General features: G+C 51.0%; 1 protein-coding gene across 1 annotated transcript in view; it reads right to left on the reverse strand.

Moving 5' to 3' along the window:
- The window catches only part of PTP4A3 (protein tyrosine phosphatase 4A3), a 41,883-nt gene extending 25,297 nt beyond the window's left edge, over window positions 1-16,586 (reverse strand). The window contains exon 1 of the mRNA XM_058803069.1: window positions 16,490-16,586. The gene's annotated coding sequence lies outside the window, so the exon portion shown is untranslated. The remainder of the gene's footprint in view (window positions 1-16,489) is intronic.
- Between the last annotated feature and the right edge of the window lie 485 nt (window positions 16,587-17,071).

Below are 17,071 nucleotides of genomic sequence, written 5' to 3' on the forward strand. Positions count from 1 at the left end.
TGTAAATGTCAACACTTCTCTCATTACCTCCTAGGTCTTCATGTCCATGTCCACCAGCCCCACGTGGAAGCTTGATAGAACGTTCTCCAAGCACAGGCATAAAAATACATGTGGGCTTCTCATTCTTTGTGAAAAATGAATTTTATGTCCTACAGTCAAAGCTTCCCCTTGGTTTTGTGTAAATTCATAGCTCCCTGGGCTCTCCTCACCCTCCCCATCCTGCTTTAAGGTCCACACACATCTCCTCACACTCCAGCACTGAACTGCACCACCATAAGTGCTCCTCACCTTCCTGCAGCTGGACTGGTGTGTTACCAGTTCATATGATTAAAATCAAGAATAAAATCCTTCCTCTGGGGCAAGTAGAAAATGCCAAAATCTCTCCACAAAGGCTCTTCTCAAGTATTTCCCTGGGGCACTTGAAATCAGAAATCTTGCCAAGAACCTGGGTAGAATGGGTCACCCAGCAAATCCTGCTTTACTGATGGAAAGTTCCCAAAAGCTGTTTCACTGGGAAGCCTGGCTACTTGGGGATTTTAGCTTGCCAAGACTCCAGGGAACACTATTTATTTATTTTATTTTACCTATAGCTGTTGTTAACATACTAACCTAAAATGATGGCTGGTGAGAGGAAGCTCTGTAAATAAGCAAAATAACATTTTACAGTTGGAAAACAAGACCTTGTCCTGACCTCCTCTCTTGGGCAGATTCACTGGCACACAGCAAACCAGTATTTTATTTTAAACTCTGCTTGTAAAAAGTTAAAAAAAGCCGCTTCCTTGACACTTAAGTCAGGTAAGGACACAGCAGGCCAATCTGCCATATAAATAAGCCTGCTCTTGTATACACATGTGTTTTAAAATAAGCTTATGAAATGTAAACACATGGGCTTTAACAAAAAATAATTCAGCCTCACTGAAACCATTTAAGTGGGACTGAGCCAGGCTTCAGAGATCTGCACAGGGCATGCTAACTTTGACCCAAAAACCCCTCAGAGACAAATAGAACACTTTCATAAACATGCAAAAAGGAGTAAAATTCAGTATTTTTCTGAAGGATCATCCCTGGAGCTGCATTTCTGTCTTGGTTATAGGAAGAAGAGATTGGGGAGGGGGGAAGAGTTTCTCTCAACCCATGTGAGCACGTTCCACACTGCTCACCTTCTTTGTACCACTGAGATGGGCAATTTTTCTATTTGTCCCTGGCCTGTACACCCCAGGAGAGGAGCCAACCACCAAGAAACTTGGGTTTTAAAAATAAAACATAGCCTTGGCTTCAGAGAGGCAGGTGCAGGGGGAAAAACTACTTTTAACTCTCATTCTGCAAGAGGGGAATGCTGGAACCCGTCTGAGTGGTGCTTGTCTGAGTTTAGAAGATTTATTTGGAGTCGATGGAGACATCTGACGGGTGGTTAATCCTGGTGCTGGGCACTGGGGCTGGGGAAGTGGACATCAAAGCATTCCTGCATCTGCTGGGGAAATGGGAGAGGCAGCAGACAGAGCCCTGCCTCCTCCCTGCGTGGCTGCTGGGGCTACAGGCAGCACAGGTCTGAGCCTGGGGCTCTCCAGGACGCAGAAAAGCTGTCTAGAGGTCTGAGCAACCCCCTGAGGATGGATCTTCCCACTTGGTTTGCTGGGTTTCCATCCTGCTGGAAGCACAAACATGAGGAGATGCCCCAGCCCTCTGATCATTTTTGTGGTCTCCTCTGGACCTGCTCTAACAGGTCCATGTCTTTCTTGTGCTGAGAACCCCAGACCTGGGCACAGCTCTCCAGGTGGGTCTCACAAGGGCACATTCTGTGATTCTGTGAAGATGGGCTCCCAGCAAGCTCATGAGATCTAGGTATCCCTAGATCCATCCATCGTGGGATCCATGGTGGAAGCTTTTCCTACCACTGACAGAGGATGGTTCAAACCTCTCATGAGCTGGCTCGGCAGCAACCCAAGAGTTAGCATCTGGCCTGGAGATGAAGAGCACATTAAGGATTTAGCAGGACCTGACAGCTCATAAAGGGCAGCTATGGTAACTTTGTCAAAGGCTGGCATTCAGGACTTCTGCATCCAAGGAGCCAAACAGCCTCAGGCAAGCTGTCCCGGGGGAGTTCTGGGTACACTGCATAAATCTCCAACCTTATTAAAGCTCCAAAGACCACAGAATCCAGCTCCTGACCTTCCCCAGAGCAGAAAACGACAAAACGTTTCCTGTTATTTATAGCAGCTGGAGAGCCTGATGGGAAAACCCCACTTGTGAAACGTGGGCTGCTTGCCATGGCTGCTCTCAGGGAACGGTCAGGCTGCTCTGAACTCCAGCCTGGATGGACCATTTCATCCCTGGGGCCACTTCAGCCTGGGCAAGACCACATCCAGAGACTGCACAAGAGGAATAGGCAAAAGGATCTTGCTCCTGTTGGCTCTTCCACGTCATGTTTGCATGGCCCAACTTGAATTAGACAAGGCTGAGCATCCCAGAGAGGTGGCTTCATCTGTGGGCTACAGGCACGTGGTCACCTTTGAGGAGCACACTTAACCTGTATGAAGTTCCACCTGGATGTGGCTGACCTCACCTAGGTGGGAACTGTCAGCTTTTCAGGGAAACTGAGGAGGTGGGCCCCGTTGCCCACCTCCATGAGGTGCCACCCCCCCCTCCTCAAAGCACGGCAGGACAGGCACAGACACGTTCATCTGCTGGCAGTTGGATTTCCACCACTCTGGCACACATGGAAGGTGCTTTCCAGCACATTCAGTCACGCAGGTGCAGGAAACCTCTCAGCCCAAGGCAAGCTCTTCCTGCACCAGGATGGGCTTTGCTGCTGGGAGCCTCCCAGCACTGGCCCTGCTGGAGAGGAGCATTTGCTGTCATGCTGTCGAGGAGGATTCCCAAAGCTTCTGTCTTGGGCCAGTGCCAGTGTGGGTGTTGTGCTCGTTCCCAGGCTGAGGGAAGCAAGCTGTTCCTCACACAGGGCCGTGAGATGCTCACCAGCCACGAGGAGCAGCAGCTCTGGAGCTGCCATGATGGGGGCTGAAAGGCTGTGGTGGCACCCAGGGACATGCACTGACCATTGCCCTGCCACTGTCAAAACCAAGCCACCAGGCTGAGGGTAGGGTGACAGTGAGTGTCACCAGTGCCAGTGCAGCAGTGAACTGCTGCTGGGATTCAGGAGCACACTGGGAACAGCACAGGTCACACTCCAGAACTTCATCATGAAGCTTCTGCTTCTGTCCAGGTAATGATGCTTTGTACAGGATTCAGCTTGAGAGAAGAAACCTGAACTTAGGGATGCAGGAGCCTCATTAGAATCATCACGAAAATCACAGAATGGTTTGGGTTGGAAAGAATTTCAAATGTTGTCTAGCCAACAGTATTTACTCCTTCAAGGAGACCTTCCAGTAGATCAAGAGACCATTTCAGTCACCTGGTCCCAGGATTCTTGACAGGCTCCTCCTGTCCTCTGCCACAGCTCTGCTGTTGGTGAATCTGTGTGGCCCCACGGCCAGTGTGGAAGACTGAGACCCTGACACGTCTTATCCTCAACAACAAAACCCCAAAGCAGAGCCACGACCAAGGCCTAGGCTCATCTCCAAAGAGCCCAGACAGATCTTCTCCCAGGGAGATCTCAGCCCTTGCGACGGACAAGTTCCTTCCAAACATCCCCAGGCAGTTTGCCTGCAAGCCCAATTAATAACTATATTTTGTCAACAAAGTCAGGTCAGCAGCAATTCATAGACTTCACGCTGGTTAACCTTTTCCCACCAAACAAGCCCAGGGATATTTTGACTCTCTGCCCTCGAGAAGTTTATTTGTGTAGGATCCATCCACTTACCAGCTTCCGGCAATGAAAAGACACACAAGGAGCATAACTGCTTTCTAATAGTTGGGGAAAGATTTGATGGATGTGGCCAGGGCTCCCTGGCACTGGCACTAGAAAAGCAGAGCACTTGCCAAAGCCACCTGAGAGAGTCCAAGAGGCTTGTAATTAGCTTAGGAGAGAAATCAGAATGAGTGCAACAGCCCGACCATCGCCCCCAGATGCAACAGTATCTTCTGCGGAGAACCTGGAGGTGTTTTACTTGCTGGAGGCAAAATGAGCGATCTGGTATTGTGGAATATTGAAAGAAGACTCAAGAGAGAAGAAACATCAGAGAAAGCCATCCCTGCTTTCAGCCTTGTCCACATGCCATTGCCCAGGAGGAGATGACTCAACACCGAACCAGTTCAAGATCCCCCACTGCTTTTCACTGCCCAGGACCACATCTCATCATCTGATGCTCACTGGATTTTGAAGCAAAAGCAGAAGAGAGAGATCAAGGAAAAAGGGTGTCTTAGCTTTGGCCTTGTGAGGATTTTATGCCTCTCAGAAGAAGGACCAAGGGGAAAGATTTCTCACCTTCCTCCTGAGATGTGCAGGATGCATCTCTCAGCCCAGGCTGCTGCAGCTCACAGGGTGTTTCAGCACCAGGTAGCCCAGAAACCTTCACTGTGATTCAAAAGGATTGGCCAAAAGGGATTCAGCTTGAGACTCCCTCACTGCCTGGGCTCTCCTGGCAAATGATTAACAGATGCTGCACTGGCTGGGGAGCTCTTCACCCAGACAGAACAGCATCTGGCAGGCCCATTACTGCCTTGCGTGGCGGGTGTGCCCTAGAGAGCCTGGAGATTTATTGCCCAGATATAAAGTGACTGAGCTCTGTCCCAGGAGCACCATGAGGGAAAAGCAGAATTTCTTCATAAAAGAGCCTGCTTATCACAATTTCAATTATTTGCACATGAAGGGGAGACCAGGAGGGCAAAAGGACCCCAGGGTGATGTGGGGAGGTGACACAGTGCTGGCTCCAGTGGGTGCTGCCAGCTGGAGGAGGGTGTCTGGTTCAGTGAAGGAATGGCCATCCCAGAAAGGGGTAGGGAAAGCTGTGCCTTTTAACAGCAGTTGGGATATTTTCCTCAGCACATTCCTCTCCCTCCAGTAATCTTGTGGGAGCCTGAAAAGACAGGTTGTGAAATGCAATTTCTCCCTGCTGGCAGCTCTGTGGGGATGCCAGGAGCCAGAGCAGCCTTGCACAGAGGCAGGACCAGTGTCCATCACGCTGCAAACATGAGACACTGATAATTAAACTGGGAGGTGAGGAGAAAGCCTTTCCCATCATACAGCCCCTCCCTGGCCTGGCTTGCCCCTGCATCAGGATGGACTCAAGTGTCTCAGACTGGGTGAAAGGATACAGGGCGTGCTCATTGTGATGCAATATTTACCTCTTGAGATCTGGGTGAGGTCACACATTTGCATCACTTTGGGCTGTATTTGCTTATGGATAGAGAGGAAAACCCTTCAGGTTGCAGAGTAAATCCCAGTTTGGAGCAGTAACTGGGAGAAGAGCACAGTGTGGGATGCGCTGGCTCCTGGGTGGCTACTCCAGGCCACATGGGGCCTTATGTGGTGCCTGAAATCTCAGTCCATCCCATGGATGGGCAGAACATTGGGCTGTATCTGGCAGCAGTTTGAGAGGACACTGCTCACAGCCACGTGCTGGGCTGAGCTGTGCATGCTGGGGTGTGTCTGTGTGACGTGCCTTCATCCACCTCTGCCTTCAATTAAAGCCACTAATGATTTTAGCAAGAAAATATTGAACCAAGTGCATCCTTGGCAGGCTCGCTAACGCTGGCCAGATGTGCTGCTCCTGGCAGGTGCCACAGTGGTTGCAAGTGTGCAGGTGGCTTTGCAGGGGGAAAGTAAAAAAAATATAAGTAAAAGAAAAAAAAAAGTTATGGGTCATTGCCATCAAACCAAATCTTCCAGACTCAGAAAAACTGAATGGAGCCGGTCCTGGATGCTTTGCGGTCTGGGCTTGGGTGAGGCCCCAGGGCTGTAATGGTTTTATTTAGGGCAGGCAATAACCTTTGGCTCCTATTGTATTTGGGTCTGCCAGAAAGGCAGTTGGTGTGGCTGGATTAAAGCTGGTGGTAATTACATGCCAATGCCTCCTCTGTAGCGAGGAAGGGCGAAACCTAAAAAGAAAAATCTGTCATTCCCCTATTTGCCACTTCATGTGGGGACACCCCTTAACCTCCCACGAGCAGAAATCCAGCTCATACTCAGCATTAATGCTTTGAAAAGTTATTGACAGCACAGTCCAAAAAGGAGGAGAGATGTGGGAATGCTCCTGGTGTCAAAATGCATTTTGTAAGAGACCAGATTCATCCCCTGAAGGACACCCTCTGCCTCGCCCAGCCACCAACCCACCCAGCAGCCTTCCAGCCCTCCCTGCTTCCCCCAGTGATCGTGCCAAATACAAACCAGATGCTCCAAAATGCCTGCTTGAAGACATTCCCTTTCATCTGGTAATTGCTGTTTCCGAGGGAAAAGAACTTAAGTGGTCCTCAAACCCTCTTGAGTGACCCAGACACCTATTTTTGTCCCTTTTGGGCTTCTGAGCATCTTTGGCTTGGGCATCTGAGGCACCCTGACTCTCCTCATCCCCTTTTCCTGGTAGCATTTGCCCCCTTAGGACTGGTTTATTGCCACCCACTTGCCATCAGCCACGTGCAATCCAATCCCACTGCATGGGGTGCCATGACACCACTATCAGATGGGCATGGTGCAGGAAATTCAGGCTGGGGGGTGAAAAAATGAGGTGCAGAAGACAAAACTAAGATGCTGTTTGCAGTGATAACAGCTCCATCTAAAACTGCAGCAGGAGGAAATCCACACCCCCCACCAAATCCGACCGACACAAGCCTAAACTTAAATGAGGTACTTCTGCATTGAGGATTTTCTCTTGTCCTCTTCAGTCACTGTATTTCTAGCTTTGACAAATAAACAGCCAGTCCTCAAACCTCAGGCCCTTTATTGCCTGTGGTTCCTTCCCCTTTGTTTCTAAGAAATTAATAACAGAAGGAGAAGGTTGCAAAACACATGCTGACCTCTCCTTTAAATACAGTGAGAAATCAAATAAATAGGGAGAGAGAAAAAAAGGAAGATCCACTGCAGGCAGAAAATGCCCAGCTGTGCCCACTCTGAGTGCTGGAGGCTGTGGATGCTGATTTAGGCAGTGAGAAAACGCGATGCACAAAGCAAACCGAGCAATGAGAGCAGGGTGTGATGCACTCCTGTGCTGGAGCTGCAGCTGTGAAGGAGCCCACAGGCTCCTCAGAAAAGATTCAGGAGGGGAAGTTAATGCCCAACATGATGTGCTAAACAACCATGGCCTGAAGGAGAGGAGGTGGGGGTCAAAAATCACTTAATGCGGAAAGATGCGATGGGGTCTGCTGGTCTCCTCCTGGTATCTGCTGCTGATGCTCAGTGCCCCATCAGCATCACTATCCCTGACAGTGGAGATGAGCTTTAGTGGGAATTGTGTTACACCAGCCCAGCAGCTTCACAGGAAACCAGGAGATGAGAATAATCCTGCTAATAACTGCAGAGGCCAGCTCCTCCTCGATGACGCCAATTTCTGTGTGGTTTAACGAGGGCACAGAATGATGGAAGGACACTGCAGGGGAACATGAAATCCTGCCTCAAATGGACACATACTGGTGCAGTTTAGATTGGAGAGAAGGAAAAAAAGAAAAAAAAAAGGTTCTTAACTAAAGGGAAACTTGGAGGAAATAAGGAGCTGGTGAGTGATGGCACCTGGAGCATCCTTCCTTCCATCAAAGGTCCAAGTTCCACCTGCCAAGGTGAAGGCAGAGGTCTAAATTGGGATGGATTAGCCAGCATCTCAGCATCACCAGGAATAAGCACAGAGATCCCAAAGAAAGCACATAAAAGGCAAAGAAAACCCATGGCAAGGATGCAGCAGTGAAAAGTATGGTGAAAAATTATCATCCTGGGGGAAAAGCAAACACCTTGCAGCTCTTCCCATATCATCCTGGACAGTCCTACAGCTCCAAAAGGGGCCAGTGGTAAGGAGCCATGTGTGTATTTTGACCTGATGAACTTTCACATTTTAAAGCCACTTCAGCCTTTGAGCAAAGCACCTGGCACAGCTGTGCATGGGAAATGTCAGCTTCACAACAGCAGGGCTGAGATTAGCAAGGCCAGGAACATGAAGCCTGGCACTACCAGAAAGGAGAGGGAAAGGTGCTCCTGAAGGCAGCAGGAAGGAAAAAAAAAAGCTCATCTTCTGCCAAAATGGTGTTTGCATTGCAAAAGAGAAGTGTGCTCATGAAATTAGATAATGGTTTCAAATCAGAGAGCCTTTGTCAGTGGAGAGGGTGATTGGGGTTGTCCTTCTGCAGGCTGGGACCATCCCCAGTGAGGATGTCAAGAGGCAGCATGGTGGATTTTCCTTTTCAATGGGTGAGCATGGTGGATTTTCCTTTTCAATGGGTGAGCTGCAAATCAAGTTGCTGGGGCTGTCTCCACTGCAGGAATGAGGAAGCCTAGATGCCCCTACACCCCTCCCAGCCATGCTCCACCAGGAGCTCTGGGGTTATTTAGGTTGGCAGACCCAGAGCACTTGGCAAAGCCTGCCAGAGGATAAATACCAGAGCAGGGAAAGGAGCCATCCAAGCTAAAAGCCAGTGTGGGTACAAGAAGAACAAGGCCAAATGGGTACGAGTCATCCACAAATAAATTTAAGCTGGAAATGAGAGCAGTTTGTATCTGTGTGAGCAGCAAGGCTCTGGCAACAGCTTTCCCAGAGGACTTGCCAGGGTCAAACAGCTCATTAGTTTTAAGAAGGAAGCTGGCAGGGGGTTTGTGTCATGGCTGCTTGTAACAGCAGGGGGGGGACCAGCCAAAAATTGCTGGTGGCCCTGGGGCTGCCTCCATCAGGACCTGGGTCTGCAGGCACAGCCCACATCCCATCTGTGCTGGGGGACACGGAGGGATGCGAGCGCATCCGCTCACTCTCGGAGAGGAAAATAAAAACGCAGCTCCGTTTTTCCAGCTGACATGAGCTTAAACACCGGCTGGGAATTGGGCTCAGGACCCTGTGTGAAATTCAGCTTGGCTTGTCTTGAGACAGCAGCTCTACTCCCCGAGCACCCTACGAGCATTTTGGTAATAGCAGGGGGAATCAGACCTACTTGTCAAGCGTGTTGGTATTTGTGCAAACGCTCTGTACCAGAGGGAAGCTTGAAGAACAAGTCCCCTTTTTATAGTGCGTTGGATGCTGGCAGTGAGCCTGCAAATTAGAAGGAATTCAGAGAGGAGCAACAACAACAACAACAAAAAAGCCTGAGGGGCTGGAGGGATTAGTTTGGGAGGAGAAAAAAAAAAAAAAAAAAAAAAAAGGAGCTAAGTGTGTGGTCCAGTGGATGTGACTTTGGGTTGGGACAGCACTGGGTTGTACCCCATCCACAGCAAATCTCCCTGCGCCATGGGCAGGTTTCGCTATCTATTCTTAAGAGGTAAGATGTGTTTTCTGCCACCTCAGGAGACAGCTTTGTTGTCATGCCCACACAGAAAAAAAATTATTTAAAAACTACATATATGATAGAAAGTTCAGTAAGAAGCTGCCAGATTAAAGGTCAGCCCATGAACAAAATCAGTTTGAGCTGGAAGCAACTTAGTCATGGCAATGGAGGGTGTGTGGGGAAGAACTCCCTGCTGCAATGTTTTTTTTTTGGGGTGGTTATACCCCAAATTAGCTCAGTTCACCCCCAAACCTGCTGAACTGTGCAGAGAAGTGCAACATCCCCAACTGGATGTAGTCTTGCTATCAGCATCCTTATTTTTTGGGGCACTGAGAGGGGCAGGAGTGACCTGGATCATGGGTTTAATCATCAGCCTTCAGCCTGGCTGCACTTGCACTGGTGCCAGGGCCCTGGAGAGGGGACTTGGGCAAGAGCCCAGAACTGTCTCTGCAGGGAAAAGCTTGGCTGTCCCCAGCTCGGGGTACTCAGCCTCATGGGGACATTCCCGTGACCAAGAAGTTGCACCAGTCTGGATGCAGCAACACATCACCCTGGGGAGCACCAGCACAGGGACACCCAGAGCCTTTCAGGGATGAGACCAACTTTGCAGTTTGTTGACCAAACCTCCCCCTTTTAGTGTCTGTCACACAAGCACGGATGAAGCTGTAATTTGCCATGACGGGATGTAGGAGAGGAGGGGACACAGAGGATGAGATAAGCCTCCCCTTAAATGCCCCCTAACGCCACCTTAAAAAATAATGAACCAGGGCAGTGGAGGTTACTGGTTTGGTATGAGAATTTTCATGAGCATGAGAAAAAGAAAGACCACATTGCTCCAAAGCTTTTTTTTTTTTTTTTAAGCAAGCTTCAGGGGCTCTGGGAGAGCAAAGTTTGCTGCAAAGTTTGTTTTCTGTTGTGCCCATGTTACCAAGCAGAGCTGGCCGTGGAATGTGCGGCCAGGGGCACCCGGCTGTGCTGCACCCCTGGGTAAGGCTGGTGGCCAGGTAGGATGGCACAGTGAGGGTCACTGAGCCTTGGGCACTGCCTCCAGCCCAGGACATTGCCCAGCCACCCACCTTCCCAGTTCAGCACAACTCTGCTTCCAGCAGTGCCCCATTTCCAACAGTTGTGCTGCACATGCAGCTAATAAATAAACATCATATAGACATCAAAAAAGTGGTTTTAGATGGTGGGATAATCAGGGCAATTGCCCTGGCGCCTTTCCCCGGCGTGCCAGGGTGCAGTGCGGTAGCTGGCAGCTCCCAAACCCTTCTCCGGAAAAGTTCAAACCCTCAAATACTTGGAATTGCTCTTTGAGGGAATTTATTTTAAAGCCGCTTTAACGGCAGCTGGGAATTACCAGGGAGGCACTTTGCTCTGCTATTTCCCAGCTGCTGACCCCGTTCGCATCAAGGGGGCCCCGGGCAGCCGCCCAGCTGGGACGCTTGGGGACATGTGCCGAGCCAGCACCGCCTGGAGTTGCACCCAAAATTCCCCTTGTCCCAGCAAAAGCACAGAGAGAGGGGTTGTTGTGCACGGCAGCAGTGAGAAAAATTAACTCCCACATCCAGCAGTGAGGGTGTGAGCTGTGATGTGGTAGAGTTATCTTTTAAGGCCCTGTTCCCATGAGGGCTGAAAATTGCAACCAACCATGTTGCTTCCTCCCCAGAGCAAAAGCAGAACTGGGAGGCTGTGAGCCTCCCAAAAACTAAGTAACAGCCCAACGTGCTGATGGGATGTTGTTTTTTAAGCAGCATTTTAGTCTTAAAAAGAAAAGGGGTACTGAGCAAAATCAGTGACAGCAAGTCAGCAGATAAATGTCATCAGGACTGCGAGTGACAGGTCCTGATGGAAGGCTGGAAAATGCCACCACCAGAGCTGTGGTTGCTCCTCCTGCAAACCTTCCATGTCCCTATTTCCCTGAGTGGGTCACAGAGCCCTTCTCCCCTCCACACCAACATAGGGACACCATGGCCACCCTGCCTGACTCAAGCCCTGGGGATGAGCTGGGAGCCTTGGAATATGTGCAGGTGACTGGGTTGGGTCTGGTGGCAGACAGAAGCGACTCCAAGCCCAACAGCTGCCAGATGTGAACCCACCTGCAGCCAGCAAGTCACTGAAGTGAAGGGGCCCCCAAAGCCACAGGCAAAGTTGGCCTGATATGCATCAACCCCCTGCAGCACTCGTGGCTTTCTTCTCCCTGCTGTCACGCTTGAAAAACATTTGTGGAAAAACACAGCAGAATGAAGAGGGCTTGAGTGGCAAGCTGGAGAAGGAGCTGGGGGAAGAAAACAACTTGGCAAGAAAGGAGGAGCTGAAGGACACAAGTGTTCCCATTTTGGTTCCCAACTCCCTAGGGTGCCGCTTGGAGCATTTATTGACCAACTCGCCTGCCCTCGATGAGCTGGCCTTGCAAACTGTGGCAGGAGGAAGGCTATTCCTGGTCAAGGCATGTACAGCAGCAACACTCTCTTAACTCTATAATCAACCAGTGACACACAAAACACACAGTCAAGGACTTTGCTGGAGAGGGCTCTGGCTCTGCAGCTACTGCACCTGCAGCTTCACCACAAGCCATCAGGTGCTTTCATGAAATGCTTCAGTGGTCCCCAAAAAAGAGCAAAAAAAGAGCAAAGTCCAGCCAGGCAGACAGAATCTGCTTAAAAAATCAAGGTGCACCCTTGACTCCAGCAGTGCAGCAGACAGAGAGGACTGAGTTGCCTCTCTCAGCATTAGAAGGAAAATAATCATTGTCACAATCAAAAAAAAAAAAAAAAAAAAAAAAAAAAAAAAAAAAAAAAAAAGATGCAGCCAGGTCAGGTTCATTAAGGGTGAAAGGCAATGGTTTGACTCCAAAGCCAGCTGTTCTCCCCAGCATTGATACGATCTTCCCAGCACAAGTCTGCGCAGGAACTCATCATCCCCCCGTTCCTTGCAACACGACAGCACAGCACATCGCCCCCAGCTCCCAAGTTAAACATCTTATTAACTCCAGTGACGTAAAAGAGGAAATCTCCGAGAACTATCACAGAGATGAGAGGGAACACATTTACCATCAATAGGCAATGATACCGCTGCAGAGAGATCTGCACATAAAGCAGCACCCAGCCCCTCCCTCCCCTCCCTCCTCTAATCACTCCATGTCATGGGAAACTAAACCTGACATCCAAACAGCCCTGATACGAGACGCTCGCTGTAAAAATATTTTTAAGATTGAAAAACAACAAAAAAACTCGCCTTCCAGGAAACCATTTGGATACAAACCCTGCGCAGCTGCAGCCACCCTCGGTTTCGGATTCATCCCTCCTGCTTCGGCTTAGAAAACAGGCAGGGTGGGGAAGGGGAAAGGAAATAAAAAAACAACGGGGAAAAGAAGAAGCGATATTGCAGCTGATGAGCTGTGAGAGGCTGTTGGCAAAGTGGTCCAGCAATCATCTGAAATTCAGACGTCACGTGTGGGTTCTGTCTGCAGCTCCCGCGCAGCCCAGGCTCAGCACTTCGCCCAAGTGCACACGCAGCAATTCCCCGTGCCGAGCTCTCCCGCCCCACTCCCACACGCTCCCCAGCCCGTGCCCCAGCCCAGCCATACCCAGCAGGTTTTGGAACTGCAAGGTGACCCAGCTGCTCTGGCCACAAAGGTGGATTTCTGCCATGCAAGTGCAGGGCACGCTGAAAAGCATCACTAAGCTGCAAAACCACCCTCCCTTGCAGCTCCTCCACCTAAATCCCAGCCCTGCAGGCAGTGCTGTCTTCTCTACCAGGATGTGTCAGTGGCCATCACCCCACTACATCATCTGGGGCTGGTGGGGGGTCCCACTGGCCTGGAGGAGTGCCCAGAACATGCTGTACCTGCTCCCGAGGCCAGCCTGTCCCTGGGAAACCCTGGGCATGTCCAAAACCAGCCCTGGAGCTCCCTGAGCTGCTGCGCTTGCATCAGAGCAGTGGGTGAGCCCAGACACCTCTGGGGTGAGGTGGCAGCCAGCTTCTTTCTTTCTTTTTCTTCCCTTTAATTTTCATCTGGGACATTGCTTTAGAGCCAAGGGATGCTTCAGGTTCCATCCTGCACTGCCCCACAGTGCAGCAGCTCCTGGGAACTCACCAGGACCAAGCCATCACCAAAAGCCACACTGCAAATCACCACCATCACTCTGCAAAAGGCCATGATGTGGATGCAGAGATCCAGCCCCACCATCCCATCCCCTCAAATCTTCAAAACAACTAAAATGATTATTTTTTTCTCTGCTTGCACTCATTCTTCACACAAATTAGCAAGAGGAATCAGGAGACTGAATGTTCCACACCGCCTGGGCTTCATCGCCCGGCTGGAGATGCATCGCATGGCACTAAAGTCAGGCAGATACAGTGGGTCTAATAAAAGAGCATGGTTACTTTTTTTTTCTTTTAAAGCCGGATTGCCTTTCACGGTGACTATATTTATAGGTAGAGCTGTTGAAATTTTAAGGGCTCCTTGCCACAGGAATCCGGTCGCGTCTCGTGTTCGCAAAGTGGCGTAACTTGGCAAAAATGAACATTTAATAGGTCAATGGGTGCTGCTTCCCTTCCTTAATTTTGGGTTAAATTAAGAGAAAGGGAAGAGGACAAGATGTAAAATTAGCCACGCACGCTGCTGCCATGTGCCACAGTCTGTATTTTCCAGATTAGGAGCGTAACAAACACGGGACTTCACACCCTCCCCTAGACCGGCACTTTCCTTTTCTGTCAATGACCAAAAAAACCCAGCTTTCGCGGGTGTTTATTTTTGCTTTCAGTTTGGCTACCCGTGGCACACACAAAGCCTCCTCTGCACTTGGTTTTATGGTTGAAAAAACCCTGTCAGGGTTCAGCTGCAGAGTGGTAAAACTCGCTCTCCCTGTCCAAAGCCGCCCGGGAACGCCACCCGCCAACTCGCCGTGGCACACGATGCCCAGAAACCAGGCAGTCTCAGCCCAAAAGTTGGCAGTTTTCTTACACAACAGCATGCTACGCTGCTAAACCCCTTTTTTATTTTAATTTATGCTAGAAAAGCATGTTACACCCTGTCCAAAGATGCTACCACCCCACTGAGCACATCTGGATGCTAAACTTTGATTCCCTATGACTATGTGTGTATATTTAAGACAAAACCCAAACCATAATTAAAGTTATTGATAGGAGATGATGTTTACTGTTTGCTATTTTAACATCAAGTGCTGTTGGATCTCAAGCCACTGATTTCCATGGCTTGCAGGGGATGATGAAGCTGGAAACACACCCTGATGTTGGGGTTTTTGATGTCTCTCTGGGCACTTCTGCTGTCAAATCAAAGAAACTCACTTAACAGGCCAATCCCAGTGGATGCTTCTCACCCAGGACTGCCTTGACTGGAAGCTGAGTGATTTTTGAGCCATCAAAGCACATATAAAAATAAAATAGCTGTAACAAAAGCTTTTTGCTTCTGCAAGCAGCCATCTCCCTAAGCAGACCCAACAGGGCGATGGCTCATGGCACACATCTTTGACACAAGTTAACCAAAGTTAAAGTTTTATGTTCCCAAAAGGAACAAATTTCAGGTTGGAGCACTTACCAAAGACTAAAAGTCGCTTCACTTGCCCAACTGGCAAATTTGGTGGCAACTGAGATCCCCAGAAAGTGGCTGTGTCTGGGACCGTGCTGCATCAGCCACTGCCAGTTCACTCTGAAGCCAAGTGACCACACACTTTTAAGCCCCTGGATGTATATAAATATTGGTGCAGAACATTGCTGAGCCCACAAGGCCCTCAGCTTTAAATCCATCTGCAGCATTTTTAACTTAAGCTATTAGCAATGATGTGATAAAAAAAAATCAGTGATCTTTATAACAGTGGAATTTAAATCCAGCTCACAACCTGGTAGGGAGATGCATGACATTTCGTATACAAAGAAGGCACTAGCCCCATTTATCCACTTTACTCTTTTTCCACTGATGCCAAAAAATATACGACTTCATTAAGGCTCAGTTTTCTTGCTGATCCTCCTTTGGCCAGAAGGATGAACATAAACCCAACCCAACAGCTCCAGACACTCAGTTGCCCTGCTTACATTTCAGTTCCTTTTGAGCAGAAAGATGAAGCTGTAACCAAATGAACCAGAGAAATTGGCAGCAGCACAAACTTGACAGATTCCAGCTAATTGCTTGGATTAGTAATTCCAGTGGCATGCAAAAATCCACTTTACCTACGGCAGAGAAAGGCATGGCATGGGATATTCTCCAGCTATGCAACCTGCCTGCTCATGGAATGGGAACCACTGGTATTCCCAAGCCCCCACACCATAGCAAGGCCAGGAATGGCTTGTCAGCCTAACAAGACATGCTCAAATACAGAATCACTGAATCATCCAGGCTGGAAAAGACCTCCAAGATCACCAAGTACAACCATCAATGCACCACCACTACCATGTCCACCGTGAACCGTGTCACCAAGTGCCACAGCCACGCGTTTTCTGAACACCCCCGGGTGGTGATTCCACCACTTCCCTCGGCATCCTGCTCTAAACACGAGCCGGGAGAGGCCACCCCCGCCCCAGCTACCGATGCAGGGCAGCCCCATTCCCCCATCCGTTTGACGGAAACATCCTGAGGGACGGCGAGACCGGACAGCCGGGAGCACGGCGCTTCCCCCTCGGGCCCCCTGTGACACCGATCGCTGCGTCCGGCCCGGACGGGGCTGGAGAGGCCCCGCGGAGCCCCGACGGTGCCCACGCTGCATCCCACCCACGGAGATGGGCTCTGCCGGGATGCTCCGTGCCCGCACACGGGGTGGGGGACTGCGGCACCGCGCCTGGGCTCCCAGCGGGGAGGAAGCAGCGTGTGGCCCCCGCACACCGGGGCTGCGGCCCCCTCCCTTCATTCTGGGTTCAATCTGAAGGTGCCGCAGCCTCGCTGGGGGCCGGGGGGGCACGCACGCTGCTGCCCCCCCACCAGAGCCCCAGAATAGCTGCGGCGGAGCCAACACCTCGTTCCGGTGGGGGACATGGCACGGCGCAGCCTCCTCCGCACGCCGCGGTGGCCCCGCAGCCGGCGGCGCACGGACCCCTCCCGCCCGCATTGTTGAGCGGGCGAACCCACGTGCGGCCACCGCCGCCGCCGTTTCCCCTCGCCCGCCCGCCTCCGCGCACTGACCTGCCCGCCGGCTCCGCTCGGCTCCTCTGGGCTGCGCTCGCCCCGCGCCCGGCTCCGCTCGCCGCCCGGCCGGCCCCGCTCGCCGCCCCCCGCCCGCACATGCAGCCGCCGCCGCCGCCGCCCCGAGCGCACCCGCGCACCCGGCCCCGCCCCCGCGCGCGCCGCCGCCGGGTCACGTGGCATCCGCAGGAGCCAATGGGGAGGAAACGGACGGCGGAGGGGGGCGTGGTCTATAGGGTGTGGGCGGGGCTGGGAAAGGGGGCGGGGCTTGCGAGAGTGGGCGGGGTCAAGGGGTGAGGGAAACGTGAGGGAAGGGGAAAGGGGAAAGGGAAAAGGAAAAGGGAAAAAGGAAAGAAATGGAACCAGAGGCACTGGAGCAGCTCTGCTGTGGAAACAGGCTGAGAGAGCTGGGCTTGGTCAGCCTGGAGAAGAGAAGGCTCCGGAGAGAACTTAGAGCCCCTTAGGTTGTCTAGAGGGTCTCAAAGAGAGCTGGAGAGAGACTTAGGGCAAAGGGCTGGAGTGACAGGAGAAGGAAGAATTGCCTTAAACTACAGAGGGCAGGTTTAGATGGGGTATTAGGAA

The sequence above is a fragment of the Ammospiza caudacuta genome, chromosome 1 (genome assembly GCF_027887145.1).
Source record: "Ammospiza caudacuta isolate bAmmCau1 chromosome 1, bAmmCau1.pri, whole genome shotgun sequence".
Lineage (NCBI taxonomy): Eukaryota > Metazoa > Chordata > Aves > Passeriformes > Passerellidae > Ammospiza > Ammospiza caudacuta.